At 40.8% G+C, this 19,316-nt stretch overlaps 1 protein-coding gene across 1 annotated transcript in view; it reads left to right on the forward strand.

The window, feature by feature from the left end:
• Positions 1-19,316, forward strand: part of rab8b (RAB8B, member RAS oncogene family) — a 70,971-nt gene that overhangs the window by 12,843 nt on the left and 38,812 nt on the right. The gene's annotated exons all lie outside the window — the stretch shown is intronic.

The raw sequence follows: 19,316 nt of genomic DNA on the forward strand, positions 1-19,316 counted from the left end.
AGATCGGCATGTTTGACGTTGTGGGCATTACTGAATCGTGGCTGAAAGAAGATTATAGCTGGGAATTTAATGTCCAAGGATAAACATTGTATCGAAAGGCCAGGCAGGTAGGCAGAGGGGATGGGGTAACTCAGTTGGTAAAAAAAAAGAAGTAAAATCAAATAATTAGAAAGAGGTGACATGGGATTGGAATGTGCAGACTTGTTGTGAGTAGAGCTAAAAGACTGCAAGGGTACAACGACCCTGGTAGGATTTATATACAAACCTCCAAACTGTAGCAAAGATGTGTTCTACAAATTACAACAGGAGATAGAAAATGCATGTCAAAATGATGATGTTACAATGGGCATTTCAGAATGCAGGTTGATTGGGGAAAATCAGGTTGGTGCTGGATCTCAAGAGGGGGAATTTGTTGAGTGCCCATGAAATGGCTTTTTAGAGCAGCTTGTAGTTAAGCCCATAAGGGCATCAGTTATTCTAGATTGAAAATTGATTAGAGAGCTTAAGGTAAAGAAACTCTTAGGGTAGTGATCATAATATGATCGAATTCACCATGCATTTTGAGAAGGAAAAGCTGAATCAAATGTATCAGTACTACAGTGGAGTAAAGGAAATTTCAGAGGCATAAGAGGAGCTGGCCAAAATTGTTTGGAAGGGGACATTAGCAGGGATGATGGCAGAGCAGCAATGACTGACATTTCTGAGAGCAATTCAGAAGGCACATCCCAAAGATGTAGTACTCTAAAAGCAGGATGATGCAACCATGGCTGACAAGAGAAGTCAAAGGCAATATAAAAGCCGTAGAGAGGCGATATAATAGAGGAAACAATAGTGGGAAGTTAGAGGATTGTGAAGCTTCTAACAATCAACAAAAGGTGACTTAAAAAAAAGTCAAAGAAAGGATCGATTTTGTAGGTAAGCTAGCCAGTAATATTAAAGAGGATGCAGAAAGTATCTTAAGATATATAAAGTGTTAAAAAGAGGTGAGAGTAGATATCGGACTGCTAGGAAATGATGTTGGAGAGGTAGTGAGGGTCAAGGAAATGGTGGATGTACTGAAAAAGTATCAATCTTCGCTGATGTAGACACCAACAGTATGCCAGAAGTTTGAGAGCCTCGGGGAGGAAGTGATTGAAGTTGCTATCTCTAAGGAGAAAGCGCTTGGGGAAACTGAAAGGTCTGAAGGAAGATGTCTCACCTGGACCAGATGATTTACACACCAGTTTTCTGAAAGAGGTGGCTGAAGAGATTGTGGAGACATTAGTAATGATCTTTCAAGAAGCAATGAGCTCTGACATGAATCCGGAGGACTGGAAAATTGCAAATGTCACTTCACTCTTCAAGAAGGGAGAGGCAGAAGAAAGGAAATGATGGGCCAATTGGTCTGACCTCAGTGGTTGGGAAGTTGTTGGAGTCAACTGTTAAGGATGAGGTCTTGGTACATGATAAAATAAACCAAAGTTGGCATAGTTTCCTTAAGGGAAAATCTTGTCTGACAAATCTTTTGGAATTCTTTGAAGAAATAGCAAGCAGGATAGACAAAGGAGAATCAATGGAATTTGTGTACTTGGATTTTCAGAAGGCCTTTGACAAAGTGCTGCCCTTTAGGCTGCTTAACAAGATATGAGCCTATGGCTTCACAGGAATGATACGAGCATGGTTAGAGCATTGGCTGATTGGCTAGAGGCATAGAATGGGAATAAAGGGAGCCTTTTCTGATTGGCTGCCAATGACTAGTGATGTTCCGCAGGGATCGGTGTTGGAACAGCTTTTTGTATTGTATGTCGATGATTTGGATGGTGAAATTGGTTGCTTTATGACTGATATAAAGATAGTGGAGGGGCAGGCAGTGTTGAAGCAGAGAGGCTGCAATAGGAGTTAAACAGATTTTGGATAATGGGCAAGGAAGGGGCAGATTATATACCGTGTCAGGAAATATATGGTCACACACTTGGGTAGTGGAAATAAAAGTGTAGACTATTTACTAAATGGAGAGAATTCAAAAATCTGAGTTGCAAAAGTCCTTGTGCTGGATTTCCTAAAGGTTAATTTGTAGGTTGAGTCGGTGGTGAGGAAATCAAATGCAATGTTAGCATTCATTTTGAGAGGACTAGGATATGAAAGCAAGGATGTAATGCTGGGGCTTTATAGGGCACTGGTGAGGCCTCGCTTGGAGTATTATGAACAGTTTTAGGCCTTTTCTAAGTAAGGATATACTGACATTGGAAAATTCAAAGGAGGTTCACAAAATTATTTGGGGTTGAAAGAATTCTATGAGGAGTGTTGGGTTACCCTGGGCTAGTACTCACTGGAATTCAGAAGAATGAAGAGGAATCTCATTGAAATCTATTAGATGTTGAAAGGCCTCAATAGAGTGAATGTTTTCTATGGTGAGGGAGTCTTAAGTCCAGAGGACACAGCCTCAGATTAGGGGGAGGTCCAGTTAAACAGAGATGAGGAATTTCTTTAGCTAGAGAGTGGTGAATGTGTGGAATTCGTTGCCACACAGGAAAAGCAGGAGATAGGAGATATCAATGTATCAGCCATGACAGAAATAGCAGAGCGGACGATGAGCCAAATGTCCTAACTCTATTCCTGTATCTTATGGTCTTTGTTATCCTAATGTCTGGAGCCTTGCTCTTCAGCCTCTGCCTGTATGCAAGAAGGTGAAGGACAGCCAGTTGCTCAGATTTCCAAAAGTGCAGTGGGCAAGGAATGATAGGCATTCCTTACTTCAGTGTAGCAGAGTTCAGAGACTATTGCAAGCCCTTATCGGAAAAAGCTTATTCAATATCACAGGACAGGTACTCTGTATCATCATCCTCTTGTACACCACCCTCCAAAATAAAGATTCATGGTTACACCTTTGAAAATGTGAACTGCTTATCTTATCCTGAGTGTCCCCGCCTTGGCAAACATGAGCGAACTTTGGTATATTCTTCAATATGCCAACGCAGCCACTGTACAACAGGGTGGAAAAGGCTGCTTGAAAATCGGGGCCTTAAGCCTTGCATAAAACACTGATCACTGTCCTTCCCTTACACATCTGACTCTTGGATTACTGATATCACCACTCTTGGCAAAGGCTCCAAGTTCTTTCCTAGTTCAGTGTTCCTGGCACAAAGGCAATGATTGTACTGCCAGCTCCCATGGGCAGGCCATATTCCAGACCAGCGCATGTTTCCTTGAAAGTGCTGTTGCAGGTAGACAGGGTAATGTAGGAAGCTTTTGGCATGCTGTCCTTCATCAGTTAGGGCATTAAGTATACAAGTTGGAATGTTTTGTTGCCATTATACAAGACATTGGTTAGGCTTCATTTGGAATATTATGTTTGATTTTAGTCATCTTTCTGTAGCAAAAATGTCTTTAAGCTGGAAAAAGTTCAGAGGAGATCTACAAGGAGCTGGAGGAACAAATGCTGGAGGAACTCTGCAGGCTAGGCAGCATCTAGGAAAAGAGTACAGTCGGCATTTGGGGCTGAAACCCTTTGGAAGGACTGGAGAAAAAAATCTGAGGAGTAGATTTAAAAGATGAGGAAAGGGGAGAGAGAAACCCAAGGTGATAGATGAAACCTGAAGATGGAGGGAGAAGGTGAAGAGCTGTAAAGTAAATTGGTAAGAGACAGAAGGCCATGGAAGAAAGAAAAGGGGGAGGGGTAGAGGAGCACCAGAGGGAGGTGATGGGTGGGCAAGGAGATAGGGTGAGAAGGGGAAAAGGGGATGGGAAAGGAAGGGGGTGGGGACATTTACTGGAAGTTCAAGGAATTGATGTTCATGCCATCAGGTTGGAGACTATCCAGAAGGATGTTGCTAGGGCTCAAGGGCCTGAGTTATAGGGAGAAGTTGAGCAGGTTAGTGCTTCTTTCCCCCCATTGGCACACTGGAGAATGAGGGGAGATTTAATAGGAGCCTGAGGGGCAGTTTTTAACCCAGAGGGTGGTTAGTATATGGAATAAATTGCCACAGGAAGTGGTTGAAGCAAATACACTAACAACAGTTGGACAAGTACATGATAGAAAAGTGGATCTGGATCAAAGGTGGGACTAACTTAGATGGAAATCTTGGTCAGCATGGACTTGTTCGGCTGAATGGGCTCTGACTCTAAGCCTAGTGAAAATGTTGGGAGCATATCATTTCAAATATCCTTCCTGTCTGTCTGATAGGTGCCTCCTACTCGGTCTGTAGTAGAGTGTGCAGATCCCACATTGGCCTCAGCTGTCACCTCAGATCTGGTATGGGAGCCAGTCATTATTGAAGTTGCAGAGGAAACAGAAAGAGAGTGAATGTGTAAATATTGATTTTGTAATTTATAGAACATGCATTTGTTGCAGACCAAGAAACTGGGATTCCTTATATTAAGCTAAATATTTTATTTTGCAATATCTTTGGGCTTAGTATTTGTAAGACATTGAAACATTTTTGTGGGACGATTTTTACTAAATATTATGAAGACATAAAAATAATAAAAAATAACTGTTCTAAATAAACTAAACCACTATTCCCATCAAATCCACTCAGATTCTACCAGCCATTTACACACCAAGGACAGTTTACAGTGGCAAATTAATATACCAACTTGCATGTCTTTGGAAAGTTGAAGAAACTGGAGATCTCAGTAGAAACCCATGCTGGCATGGGGAGGTAAAGTGCAATCTCCATGGCAGGAGCCACGGTCAGGTCAGGATTGAGCCCAGATCTTTCAAGCTGTAAAGTAGCAGCTGTCTACCAATGCAATTCTGTTGCCTTGGTGGCAGACATCTCAACAGATTTAAATAATATCAGCATGTATAGTCAGGGATGTGGGCCAAATGTAGGAAGGCAGAATTGGGCAACAGAGTGCTTTCTAATTGGCACTAATAGAATGACTACCTCTGCCATAAATTTTTTGAATCTTGTTGTGAGTGTTCCTTAATCGTGAATCAAAGTTCATTTAAGTGCTCCTGAATTTTTAGGTTAACATGTTATGGATTGTAATCTAGTATCTTGCCCATCAAAGGTTCAAAGCATCATTTTATTGTCAAAATTTGCATGTATAACTCCGATATTTGTCTGCTCCAGATAACCACGAAATACAGAAAGACCATGGGAGTTGTTGAAGAAAAGACATCAACTCCACCCCTCCCCAGCACACAAAAGAAAAAGAAACAAAACTTGCAAACCCCAAAATCCCCTCGCCCTCCCTCACAGTGAAAAAAGCAACAAATCCCCAACCTCTCCCCACAGGAAAAATCAATAATAATCCTCAACCCTCTCACATCACAGAAAAAAAGCAACAAATCCCCAACACAAAGCTAACAGATCACCCACTCGCCAATGAGCCACAAGAGAGAAAATGCTGAAAAATCAAAGGAGACCAATATAAGGTACAGTCTGATAATCACATAAATCTCAGGATATTGAAAACATCTTTCCGTCAGCATACGAGGAGAGCAGCTGCCTGAATTCAGTCCTTCCATGAAGAATTACTGCCACACCGAGTTCAAACACCATTGACCCTGCTGCTGACCATTGTTGTTCCGCTTGCCTTTGTTAATTGCTGACACCCTCCGTATACACCTTGATTATTCAGTCTTCCTTGCTGCTTCAAGATGGAGTCATTCATAACCCCGTGCCCTGTCTTTAATGACAGTTTGTCTCATTTCTCTGTTCAACTCAAAATTTAGTGAATATTATCTCTTGTTAATGGTATTTCCAAAAATTAGCACCTACACAGGCAAAATGTTTTTTTTGTGTGAAGAAAGCATTAGCATTATTTGGTTAGTTCCTGTTTAAACTGTTCAGGAAACTTCAGCTGAATTGTTTAGACTTGATTGTTTATGAAGTAGCAAAATAAAGGAAGGTAATGGAAATAAATGTCACAGTTGAGTTCATTTTGGATTGCTTTGATGGACAGTGTTGTTTAACTTTGTATCTAACTTTGCTAATTTTATATGATTTGTTTGTATGAAAATCTATTTTTTATCTGCATCTTTTGTCACAGGCAAAGCTTGTACAAAGCTGTCCAGGCCATATCTGAATGATCATTGTAAAGATGATCTTTATCACATGGCCGCTTCCAAAGAGGTAAATCAAGGTACTTATAGATAAGTTCAAATCAAGGAAAACATTTCCCAAAATTGATTAACCAAACAATAAATATTATGATACATTTCAAACTGTTTCCTGATAAGGTCTTGGTGTTTATAGCCAGATAAAATGCAAATCAACCTTCAGAGCTAAAATACAACTATGCTTTTAAGTTGAATGCGAAAAGAAGAGATCAAAGTTAAGTGAAGAACCTACGTCTGATAGCAGGGTTATCTCAAGCAGTGTAAAAGGTACAAAATTTCTATATTGCAATGTTGTAGCTTCATCATTTCTCTTTTAGAACTGCGATAATTTTTCAGTTGAATAAAACAAAAAAATTCTGAAGGTATTTTGGTTCACAGGACTTTTTTGGAACTGGAGAAATAAGAGTAATATGTTTTTCTGAGAAGGGAGAGGATTAAAGAGGGCTGAGTGAATACCATTGATTAGATGAAGATCAAGAGAACCTATGTGATTCTGGGTAGGTGCCTTATCTGAGCAATATGTGCCTGTTAAATTGAATATTTCTTGAAGAGTGTACATAGAAGGTGATGAAGTGGAGGCTGTAACAAGTTGGGGTGGGGACAGATCTCTGAAATCAAGAGATAACAGAACAACTGGATTGTGTGGGTAGAAACTGTCTCTTCAGAGCCTTGCCACTACTTGCCTTTTCATGATTGACCTCACCGTCTTTTAAGTTCTCTGATCTTCTGCACTAGTTCTTAATCTCCTGGCCATTTTCACAGAATCAGGGTGAGGTTTTTTTTAACTTAAAAGTTTGTGAATTCTCTCCCCAGAGCAGTGTGAATGATCACTTGACTTTATTTTTTTTTAGAAACTGAGGAAACCAGGACATTGTTAGCTAACTTGAGCTCAGGGATCCACTGTGATCATCGGATGGTAAATAGGATTGTGTCAACTGCTTGTATTTCATAGAAACTGCAATAGCAATGTTAGTCAGGCATACTGACTCTAGCATGACCTTTTTATATAACTGACCATGACTTCTGTTTTCATTACCTGTCCAATTTCTTGATTCCACTCCTATCATTTTTAAGCGGTGCAGCACATAATTGCAAGTGTTCCTGTTGATCTTTGTCTCTTTCTGGGATCAGCATGATAAACAGGACAGAATTTGTACATTCATTTTAATATCCAGGACATTTTTGTGCTTATTATCAAAATGGTATTTCAATTAGCTATGGAAATATTACCTTTAGACAGTATTCCATAACAAGTACATTTTATTTGCAAAATAGAATGTCTCCCTCCTTTGTACTATTTATGAAAGGAAGTGTTCAGTAATGGGAGGGTGAATCTATTACCCTTAAATAGAGGGCTATGGGTAACCAGAGGTAATCTCTAAAGTAAGTACAAGTTTGGCACAACATTGTGGGCCAAAGGACCTATATTGTGCTGTAGTTTTTCTGTTTCTCTGTTTCTAAATGTTCGTGTAATGTATTTTAGGCTAACTCTGCTTAAGTATCAAGGAAATTGTTGACTGTGATCATGTTGGGTCAGTCTTTGTGATTCTGGGTAAAGCAGCTTAGTGAATTGTGAAAGACTTTACAAATCTAAGGCCTTTCAAAAGTGAAACAGATTGAAGGAATAGTAATATATGGGCCATTTTGCACTTGTATGCAGTGTTAGCAGTTATTTTCAGTAGCTCAGTCACCTATCCGTGTCGAATTTTAGTGTAAGATTGGATTTAGTATTTGAATGTTCTAGGCAAAGTCAAAATCAATATTACAAGTGTATGCACATCAGTTCATCAATTTGCATTTTTGATGTAGCTGCAAAGCATGCAAATATATTTACATAGATACAACATTGAAAATGTTCATTAACTTCAGAAGAATTTCTGGAGAGAAGCAACATCAACACGAAACAACTTTTTTTCCCCTCCATGTAGCTGCTATTTGCTAAATATTTTTAGTGTTTCATATTCCATTGTTTGAACTTTTGTTTAGGATTTTCTAAATTAGCAAAGTGTCCTAAAATCCCAAACAATCCAAAGAGATATTTACACATATAGCTGTGTTGGTTTTGAGCATTATAAGAGGTATAGGCCAAATGGTTTAGGGATTGAATTCAAGTAAATGCCCAGGATGGTTAAAATCATGGTTGTCCGTGATAGAGCAATTAAACTTTCTGTTGAAGTAAAAGGTAACTGCTTAAGATTATCTCAATGGATTGTGGAGCCAGGGCAAAGATTTAAAAAGAGTGAAATTTCTAAACTTGAAACCATTACTTAATTGGGCATCAGTGTAGGCACAAGGGTATACTTGGCATCAGTGTAGACACAGGTATACTTAATTGGGCATCAGTGTAGGCACAGGGGTATTGAATGGTGAGAAGTGGAACACTGGCTTTGCATGCCTTTTCCTCATCTCCCTAAAGAGTGAGAGAAACTGTGTATTGTATGGTGTTCAAATTGTGTATTGATGGGTGCAGTACTCTGCTGTTTCATTTTATTGAAAGTATAGCTGGACTACTTCTCGGAGATTTAAAATTAGGACAGTTTGTTTTATGTATCCAATACAAGTGGCTTTTCTTTGCATTATTATTGGATTAAAACTTTCCCGTAATGTATTTTTGAAGATTTTATGATTGAGGGAACGCAATATGTTGAATTCCGCTAATGAAATTTTTGTCATAAATATTTACAATGTCACTCTCTTGCAAGACAATACTAGTTAATATTGAAAGATTTAAACTAGAGGTGGGGTTTCAAATGTATATTTAAATGTTTAATTATAACTTGACGATGTTAGCCTTGTTCTGAGGATATTAGCTGTATAGTTTATTATCAAAGGTAATGTTAAAAGAAAAAGATGGCATTGTTGTGGTCCAAGTTTATAAGTGTAATCTGAGGATCAGTAGAGATAGTCAATAAAAGAAATGCATGTGCATTGTCGGTTCAGTTTCAGTTATTTCCTGACCCTGTATTAGGGATATCCTTGCTATTTGAACAGTCATTTTATGGGTTTCCTTTTCAATTTTCCTAGCCACTCAACACTTTCCAGACTAATGTTAAAAGCCAGGAGTTCAGGAATCTGCAGGGAAATTGATATATCATTCCTCTTCCTTTCCACTTTCTGAAGCTAGCTATGTAGACTATTTCTGTGCAGAAACTCTTAGGTAAAGAGTAAGGATCATGGTGTATTCGGTGCTCTTTTCAACACCTACATTTGTATCTTTCAAACTTTTTAATGCGAGCATTTAAGGATATCTCAAGGCTGCGGGGGAACTTGGAAGAGGAGAAGAAAAAGTTATCATGGTCCATTTGGAAGCTAATGGTACAAAATGTAGGAAGTTCTGCTGAAGGAATGTGAGCAGCAGGAAGCCAAGTTTAAACCCATAAGATTTAGGAGCAGAATTAGGCCATTTGGCCCACTGAGTCTGTTCAACCATTTCATCATGGCTGATCCATTTTCCTTCTCAGCCCCAATCTCCTGTCTTTTTCCCATATCCCTTCATGCCCTGACTAATCAGAGTCTATCGGCCTCTGCCTTAAATTTACTCAATGACTTAGCCTCCTCAACTGCTTGTGGCAACAGATTCCACAAATTCACTACTCTCTGGCAAGAGAAATTCCTCCTCATCTCCGTTCTAATTGGTACCCCTTTATTCTGAGGCTGTGTCCTCTAGTCTTAGACTCTCCCACCAAAGGAAACATCCTCCACATCCACTCTGTCAAGACTTATCAACATTTGATAGGTTTAAGAACCACAGAGGTGGTCATCGTGGTGGTTATCTGTGGATTACTATTCTAGTCACATTGTCAAAATATCAACAAATTCAGATATGAATGTGTGAACAAAGATTGGTGTGGGAGAAATGGGTTTCAATTCATGGAACATTGGTAGCAGACTGAGCAAAGTGTGAGCATTTCTAGTGGGGCAGCCAGCGGATTAACTAGAGCTGTAAATAAGACTTCAAACCCGTGACTTGGGAGGAGTGGGTTCTGCTGGGAGTAAATTTAAATATTGAAGATGAAGGGCAGGGTGAGAGTGCAGGAAATCAAAGGGGGAAATAGTAATCAGAGTATGTCAGGAAGGGATAGGATACACAGGATACACATTTCTATTTAGTCCAAGTAGGAGAAAAATGAGTAAAAGACAATTAAAGGCTTTTCATCAAAATAGCAGCATTCTGATGCCCCCTTTGCAGCATTCAAAGTAGGTAGGTAAATTAAAGCCACTGTAGAAATGTGCTTGCAAAATAATAGGTTGGAAGTTAATATTTTAAGATGCCTGGAGAAATGGAAATTCAAATGGAGGCTAGCCTAACAGCAAATGGGACAAACCTGAGGAGGATCTTTTTAAAAAAAAACATTGTTTGGGGCAGAGGAGCAAAGTTGCAGGGAAATGGTGTTGAGAGGGATGATAAATCAGTGGTGATGGAATAGCAGAGCAGACTTGGTGAGCTGAATGGCCTAATTCTGCACCTAGGTCTTATGATCAGTGGGTCACATCACTTTTTTTGATACAGTCCTGATGTTTCCTTTAATGAGATCGAAAGTCAACGGTCCCAGCTATTTTAAAAATAAATAAATAATGGGTCAGCCATTTAGGATTGAGATGAGAAGGAATTGCTTCACCTACATGATGATGAATTTTCTGTCCAAATGGGCTGTGGAAGCATAGTTACTGCCAATAGTCAAGACTGAGCTGGACTCATTCTTAGATAGTGGGAGAGTGAGGTTTGCAGGTCACTATATTAAAATGACAGATATGCTGTTGAAGTGCAGATGTGAAGAACTTAATGGCCTTTCTCAATTTGAGTTCTTAGCGGCTAAGTATGTTCATAGAACATACTTGGTTTGAAATCAGAAATTACTTGTGATAACGTACAGGATTTCTAGCCAAGATTTTGTTTTACTACTTTGAGGAGCATTCTTTATAATAAAATGCAATTCACAGATGAGATGAAATGTTTGGAGGATAATAAGTCTTTGGAACTGCTTCTTAAAGGGAACTTCATCTTTTTAAAGCAATAGTAGATATCTCCTTGATAAGAAAGTGGGTGAAAGGTTCTGTGAGTAGGAAGAAATATAGAATTGAGGTTGCAGTTAGACTAGCTGTGATCTTTTGGAGTGACAGCAGAGCCGGAGGTGCCTACCTCAGCTACTGTTTAGCCCATATTCCTTAAACCTTTTGTATCTACGTACTTGCCCAAATGTCTTCTAAACATTACAATTTTACCCACCACACAAACCTCCTTGTGTCTTCATTAAATGTTTCCTCTCTCACCTTAAACCTAGTTTAACTCCACTAACCATGAGAAAAAGACTGACCATCCACCTTGTTTTCATCCTTAATGTTTTTATAAATCTCTCTAACCCTTCAATGTTCTTCATTCTAGGGAAATGAGACCCAGCCTGTTCAAGTTCTTGTTATATTTCAGGCAACCAGTCCTGGCATCATTCTTGTGATTTTTTTTTCTGAATACTCATATGTTAATCATATTCTTCCTTTTAAATGGCCACCAAAGTTGCACTCAGTAACTCCTCACCAGTGAATTGTACAGCCATAATCTGACATACCTACTCTTATACTCATTGACCTGACTGATTAAGGCAAGTGTATCACATGTCTTTGCCACCCTGGGGTCTAACTGTGTAACACTTTCAGGGAATTATATACTTGTACCTTGCATCTCTGCTCTACAACACTTCCCAGGGCCTTGCCATTCACTGTCTTAAGTACTGGCCTGGTTTAACTCCTTGATGCATTACCGCACTTGTCAGTGAGTTAAATTCCATAAGCTATTCTTTCACCGGTTAATCTAAATCTTGTTGTAATATTAAAGAACCTTCATTGTAATAAAGAATAGCACCTCAGCTTTTGTTTAAGCACTTTGCAACCTTCTGGACTCCATGTGCATTGTAAGAGTTTCATTTAACTTCCCAGCTCTGAAGACATCTACAAATGCTCCCTGATCTGAGTTATTTCTACCATCGGTCTTTCATTTTGATTTTCAGAAATTGCTTTGTTTTACATCCCATAGCTGCAGCATGATGCTGTTCTCTTCACTTAATTCATGGTGCTGTGGCGACCCATTTCCTGGCACATCCGAACCGGCTCACAATTAGATAGCCTACGGGGGTTTGCGAGCACAGAGCTTTGGAGCCTCTGCGCCACGGGGGACAGGTCGAGAGAGGCTTAAACATGAGGCTGAGGATTTCGAATAAAGTTTTTCCTTCGACTGCAGTTACCGACTCCGTGTCGTAACTTTAGCGCTGCGTGTAGCACACCGCTACAATTGGTGACCCCGACGGTCCAAACGATTTTTGGACCAGAAATGACCGACGCCGCCTCTGTTCATGCGGTTTCGTTGAAACTGCTGGGTTTCTGGACACAGCGACCGAACCTATGGTTCCAGCAAGCCGAAGCCCAATTCCACGTTCGCCAGATCATCTCGGAAGACACCCGCTACTACTACGTGGTGAGCTCCCTCGACCAGGACACAGCGGCCCAGGTCGCGGAGTTCGTACAGTCGCCCCCGGCAGACGGCATGTACACGGAATTCAAAGCCCTGTTCCTCAGGACTTTTGGACTCTCACGGCGCGAGCGGGCTTCCCGTTTACTGCACCTGGATGGCTTGGGGGACAGACCTCCATCGGCTTTAATGAATGAGATGTTGTCTCTCGCCGACGGACACACACCCTGCCTCATGTTTGAGCAGGCATTCCTGGAGCAGCTGCCTCCTTCGCCAGTCGGAGCTTGTCCAGGGGAAGCCGCCGAGTGCGGGCGTGGAGGGGTGGTCCCTGGGTCAGGATGTGGTGCTGTACGCTGTGTCGGGGCATGGCTACTGTGAACTGCGGTGCCAGAACCGATGGGAAATCCGCCAGGACCCTGGTGAAGTCGTTGTCGGACAGCGTGATGGAGCCGAGGTGAGGGGCTGGCAACTGGGCTGCACCCAGGGAGAACGTCAGAAAGGTCTCGGCGTGTACCAGTCTCTTCCTGGGCAGGAGATGGCCAGAGGCGGTCCCGCTCACCGACACCACCTCCGAATCTTGCGCCTGAGCCCTGATCACCACCTGGATATCTCGCTTTGGTGTACCGGCCCACATTACCTCCGACAGAGGCGCCCAGTTCACCTCCAGCCTGTGGTCAGCTATGGCCAGCCTTTTGGGGACTCAGCTGCACCACACCACTGCCTACCACCCACAGTCGAACGGGCTAGTGGAGCGTTTCCACCGTCACCTGAAGTCGGCCCTCATGGCCCGCCTGCGAGGAGCCAACTGGGCGGACGAGCTTCCCTGGGTCCTACTCGGCATCCGCACAGCGCCCAAGGACGACCTGCACGCCTCGTCGGCCGAGTTGGTATACGGCGCGCCCCTGCTCATCCCCGGGGAGTTCCTACCAGCCCCACGGGGGCAAGAGGAAGATCCAGCAGCAGTCCTGGGCAGACTACACGAGAAGCTCGGTAACCTGGCCCCCATTCCCACTTCACAGCACGGGCGGAACCCGACCTGCATACCCAAAGACCTACAGAACTGTAAGTTTGTGTTTGTACGAAGGGGCGGGCATCGGCCACCGCTGCAGCGGCCATACGAGGGGCCGTTTATGGTGCTCCGGAACAACGGGTCCACGTTCGTGCTGGACGTTGGGGGGAAAGAGGAGGTTTTCACGGTGGACCGCCTCAAACTGGCCCATGTGGACCTGGCGCAACCGGCCGAGTTTCCGGCACCTCGGCGCAGAGGCCGACCTCCCAAGCAGGTTCTGGCCCAGACTGTGGACATTGGGGGGTGTATCGCCGGTTCTGGGGGGGGGGGGGGGTTATGTGGCGACCCATTTCCTGGCACATCCGAACCGGCTCACAATTAGATAGCCTACGGGGGTTTGCGAGCACAGAGCTTTGGAGCCTCTGCGCCACGGGGGACAGGTCAAGAGAGGCTTAAAAGTGAGGCTGAGGATTGCGAATAAAGTTTTTCCTTCGACTGCAGTTACCGACTCCGTGTCGTAATTTTAGCGCTGCATGTAGCACACCGCTACAGTGCCATATTTACACCCTAGATAGATCAGCCAAGATTACCATCTATTTGTCACTCTTCTTGGGTGGCACCAGCACTGTATGGTCACCTGCACAGCTTTGGTCTTCATCTAATGAGATAAGTTCCCTCCATTCTTTCCTGCTCATTTTAGAACAAACTATTTCTTCCTTTTCCAGTTCTGAACCAAACTTATTTATCTGATGTGTTAACTGTTTCACTCTTAGTTGCTACTTGATCTGCTAGTTATCTCCAGTTTTCCTGTTTTTTGTTACAGCTCTCTGACCAATGCACTTTATTGTTTTGTGGATTGTGATCCTGTGATGGCAAATATAACTGATCAGAATAAAAAGTGTTGAAAACACTTGAATTAGAAATATCCATAGAAAGGGAAAGAATATTTTTGGTCCTAGACCCTTTGTCAAACTGGGAAGGAGGGGAAAAACTGGACCCTCATCTAAATGATCTGCTCTAAGTACCTTTTGATCTCTCTTTTCTCAATTAAATACAGCACATGAATTGTGAGGAAGAGGCTTGGAGATGGTGGTTTTGGTTTTGTGTTTTTGTTGTAGGAAATAGTTATCAGATCGTTAATAGAAGTACAATTAGAACAAAGCTGGCTGCCGGATTGAAGTACGTTGTTGATAGAGCATTGAGACTGAAACTTCCAGTTTTGGGAAAAGGTTGGGGGTTTACCTGTGGTTTGAAAATTTTTGTTTGAGAATTTGATATTTTTTTGGGGAAATTTAAGCAAAAAAAACAACCCTTAGGAATCCCTGTTGTGTAACATGATTCTGTAACCTGTTTAATTTTTGTTTTAGAAATCTATGTACTATAATCTTCCTGTTCCTTGTGATTTTTTAAAAAAAACAATGAGATACAGTGCTCAACAGACTCTCCGTTGAACAAGCTGTGCCCCCAGCAACCCTTCTATTTAGCCCTAGTTTAATTGCAAGACAGTTTAGAATGACCAGTTAAGCTACTAGCTGGTACATCTTTGGATTATGGTAGGAAACAGGAGCATCTGGAGGAAACCCACACACTCAGAGGAAGAACACATAGACTTTCTTACAGAGGGCACTGGAATTGAACTGTGCCCTCTGCCTAAGCTGTAATAATGTTGCATTAACTGCTACACTACGTGGTATCCCATTGAATTCTCAAAACAAAGTGCAGTTTCAGTACCCCTTATCTGAAATTCCAAAATCTGTAAACCTCTAAAATCCTGACAAGACATCATGAATGGAAAATTCTACAAGTAGCTGGGAAGGTTCTCCGACGATGCACAAGTCTCTGTACCACAGACAATTCTGAGAAATGTCCTCGCATATGAAATGAATAGAAGTTAATGAAAAATAGAAAGCACTGCATAAAGAAAAAATGAATATCTTGATCGTGGAAGATTGAAAAAGTGGAGTGAACATAAAGCGCCTGCTGATCTTGAAGCAGCAGAGAAATTCATTGCATTTGCCATAATTGTTGAAAATCTAACATGCTGAATGGTTTCATCAGTACATATGTGTGATGAATAAGTGTAAGACAGACTGCTCACTGGTAATGCACAAATTCAGAGTAGGAAATGATGGCAGTCCTAACCTTTCTCGTTACACATTCCATCATCTGAAATCCAAAACACTTCTGGCCCCAAGCATTTCGGATAACCTGCATCTATTTTGCAGATGTTCCTTTAGTCCATTTGTGTATTTTTCAAGAGCAATTAAACTTTCTCTTGAAGTAAAAGATAACTGTTTAAGATTATCTCAAGGGATTGTGGAGCCAAGGCAAAGATTTGAAAGAAGTGAAATTTCATAAATTGAGACCATTACTTAACTGGGCATCAGTGTGGTCACTGGAGTATTGAATGGAGAGAACTGGAACACTGGTATTGCAAAAATATGTAATATCAGTATAAGTTATATCAAATTTATTTTTTTTCCTCCTCACCTTGGGTTACAGTAATTTGTTTTGTGGTTTTATTGCATGACCAATAAATGGTCAATAAATGCCACATTTATTTGACAGCACTGCCAATGTACTTGTTTACCTTGGCTTGGAACTTGAGTTCTTTGGCAAACAACCTAATGGAATTCATGGAAATAAAAGCCTTATCCTTCACTCTCAGAAGAGTGAGAGAAATTGTGTGTTGTATGGTGTTCAGGAACTTGATGGGTGTTGTACTCTGCTGTTTCATTTTATAGAAAGTATAGCTGCACTGCTTCTTGGAGATTTTAGAATTATTTTTCAAGAAAGCTAATGAGATTACCCCAAAAATGTAGTCTGGAAAGTCTGATTTGAGATTACAACTAGGCATTAGCAATTTATATTGGTGAGCAGCTGTCCAGGACAAAGGAAAACATAAACTTCCAACTTTGAAAATTAGATTTTATTTAAGAGATGTATCATCAGTTAGGCTGTATTTGTTGCATGGTTAGCTGCACTGAGCAGCAAATAATGTCCTTCAATGGGCACAGTTCCTTTCTATTATTGGTGGTCCCAGAGTAATAATGCTCATTGTTGTTTCTTTGCCCAGTTTTCTTGATTTATTATGGTATGATTTTACAGGCAGTAATCACTACTCCAACATGTGATGGGAATCGATGCTATTTATGGAAGGTGGTTACAGGCTTTAAGTAGAGAACGTCATTAGTTTGTTGTGGTTCACATCTCCAGCAAGAAGTTTCTATATGGTATGCATACTAATCATGCGTACTCTCTCCGCCCCTCCACTGACTTAGTACATGATTTGACAAGCAGATATCTTGTGGGCCAGCCTATGAAATGAAGCACCACAAAAATGCAGCTGTCATCTAAGTGGGCTTATTTGAAATCATTCAGTAAAGCTGTTTGTTCTATTATGTTCTTTTAAATTAACTTTCTGTATCTGCTAGTTGAAGAACATGGTATTCATTAGATATTCCCAAAAGGAGCAAAGAAAAGTTCCATTTCATCATTGTTTCTTTCTAGGACAAAGAACACATGAAAAACAGGATGGGTGTAGTGTTATATTCTCACGATATTAAGTCTGGCTTCCATCGAACATGCAGTATTCATGAGATAGAGCAAGGCTATTTTCTTTGCTTGTAGTACTAACTATCCAGTTGACTCAGCTGGTTTAATGGGGGGTTTGGGGTGACTAAATGCCAATCCATCAAATACACATCAAAGTTCAACGTAAATTTATCATCAAAGTACATAGTGTTAACCATATACAACCGGGAGATGCATATCCTTGTGGGCATATTCAATAAATACATAAAGAATAATAACCATCGTAGAATTAATGAAAGACTACACCAACCAGGCTTTCGATTAATATACAAAAGAAAACATTGTGCAAATACAAAAAAGTAATAATAATAAATAAGCCAAAAATTTCAGGAACATAAGATGAAAAGTCCTTGAAACGGAGTCCATAGGTTGTGTGAACACTTCAATGATGGGGCAAGTGAAGTTATCCCTTTAGATAACCTGATAGTTGAGGGATAATAACTGTTCCTGAAACTGGTAGTATGAGTCTTGAGGCTCCTGTACCACCACCATAATGGCAAAGCAAGAACAGAGCATGACCTGGATGGTGGGGTCCCTGATGATGGATGCTGCCTTCACTGCAACAACACTCCATGTAGAGTGCTCAGAGATGGAGAGAGCTTTACTTGTGATGGACTGGGCAGTATCCACTACTTTTTGTAGGATTTTCCATTCAAGGGCATCATTGTTTCCATACCAAGCTGTGATGCTGCCAGTAGCTATACTCTGCACCACACATCAATAGAAGTATGTCAGAGTTTTAGATGTCATGTTGAATCTTCACAAACTCCTAAGGAAGTAGAGGTGCTGCTATGCTTTATTTGTAATGGAGCTTGCAGGACAGGTCCTCTGAAGTGATAGCACCGAGGAATTTAAAGTTGCTGACCCTCTCCACCCATGATCCCCTGGTGTGGACTGGCTCATGGTACCTCTGGTTTCCTCCTTGTGAAGTCAATAATCAGCTCCTTGGTCTTGCTGCCATTAAATGAGAGGCTGCTATTTGCACCACTAAGCCAGTTTGTTGATCTACATCCTATATGCTGATTTGTCACTATATTTGATTTGCATTTTATTTCAAACTATCTGATTGTTTCATTTAATTTAAAGAGTATACAATGATGTTTCATTGTCAGAGTCCTGACAAAGGGTCTTGGCCCGAAACGTCGATAGCGCTTCTCCCTATCGATACTGCCTGGCCTGCTGTGTTCCACCAGCATTTTGTGTGTGATGATATTTCATACCTGTTCTGGTTTTTTTTGTTACCAGTGTAACTTTTTGTAATTGGCTCATTTATACTTTTAAGTAGTTGTTCATAGAACTGAAAGGTTAACAGTAGTTTTTCCTCAGTTCTTTAGTAAGAGGCATGATTTTTAACCACTATTTTGAGCATGAGCACTGTCGCTTGTTAAATCAGAAGTACAAGCAAGCTGTTAGGTCATGGTTTTTTGGTTAACTATCTTTTGTTAACAGTTGCAATAGGAAGAGAAGTTTGGATTTCAGCAATAGCTGTGTACTTCAAAATATTTAATATTTCAAGCATTGTTTTCAATTGAAGATTATTTCAAAACCCAGCACTTTCAGTAGTAAACTGGTAGACTTAATGGAAGTGTCCCAAGTTGGTTGTTACTCTTAATGCATTTGAGGTGATTAAATTGTCAAAAGTCTAGTTAAATAAGCAGTATAAGCTGTGTTGTATGTAGATGTTATTGCTGTATGAATAATATACATATTCAGTTTAACTCCTGATTTCATATGGCAAAGTCCTCTCAGATAAGAAACAAGGTAACCCAATATTCAGGTGTTGCATGGAAAAAGAACTTTGGAACTAGTTCTCATGCTGCTTATCACCTCCCAAAATTACAGCCCATTTCAGTGGTAATATGTTTGACCTTATGAAGACCAAAATGAAAGTGCTAACTTATGGCTGTTTTATTTTTGCTGGTTACACTGAGTGCATATAATTACAGCAATACTAAGGCCACAGATTTCTTTGCTGTATTTTTCAAATGATTAGGGTTGACCATTTTTCTGAAGGTTTAATCCATTCCAGGTCTATAATTGAAGAACATAAACCACAAGAAATGGACAGGTTTTGCTGTAATGGGAGTATCCAGCAGCATTGACTGTGTTGCTAATAAAATGATGAGGTGGCAGTGGCAGTTAATTAGCTGCTGTGATTTACCTCTCCATGTATGTATGTATGTGATGGGAGAATCAGGAGAATT

Source organism: Hypanus sabinus, chromosome 21 (genome assembly GCF_030144855.1).
Source record: "Hypanus sabinus isolate sHypSab1 chromosome 21, sHypSab1.hap1, whole genome shotgun sequence".
In the NCBI taxonomy this organism is placed as follows: domain Eukaryota; kingdom Metazoa; phylum Chordata; class Chondrichthyes; order Myliobatiformes; family Dasyatidae; genus Hypanus; species Hypanus sabinus.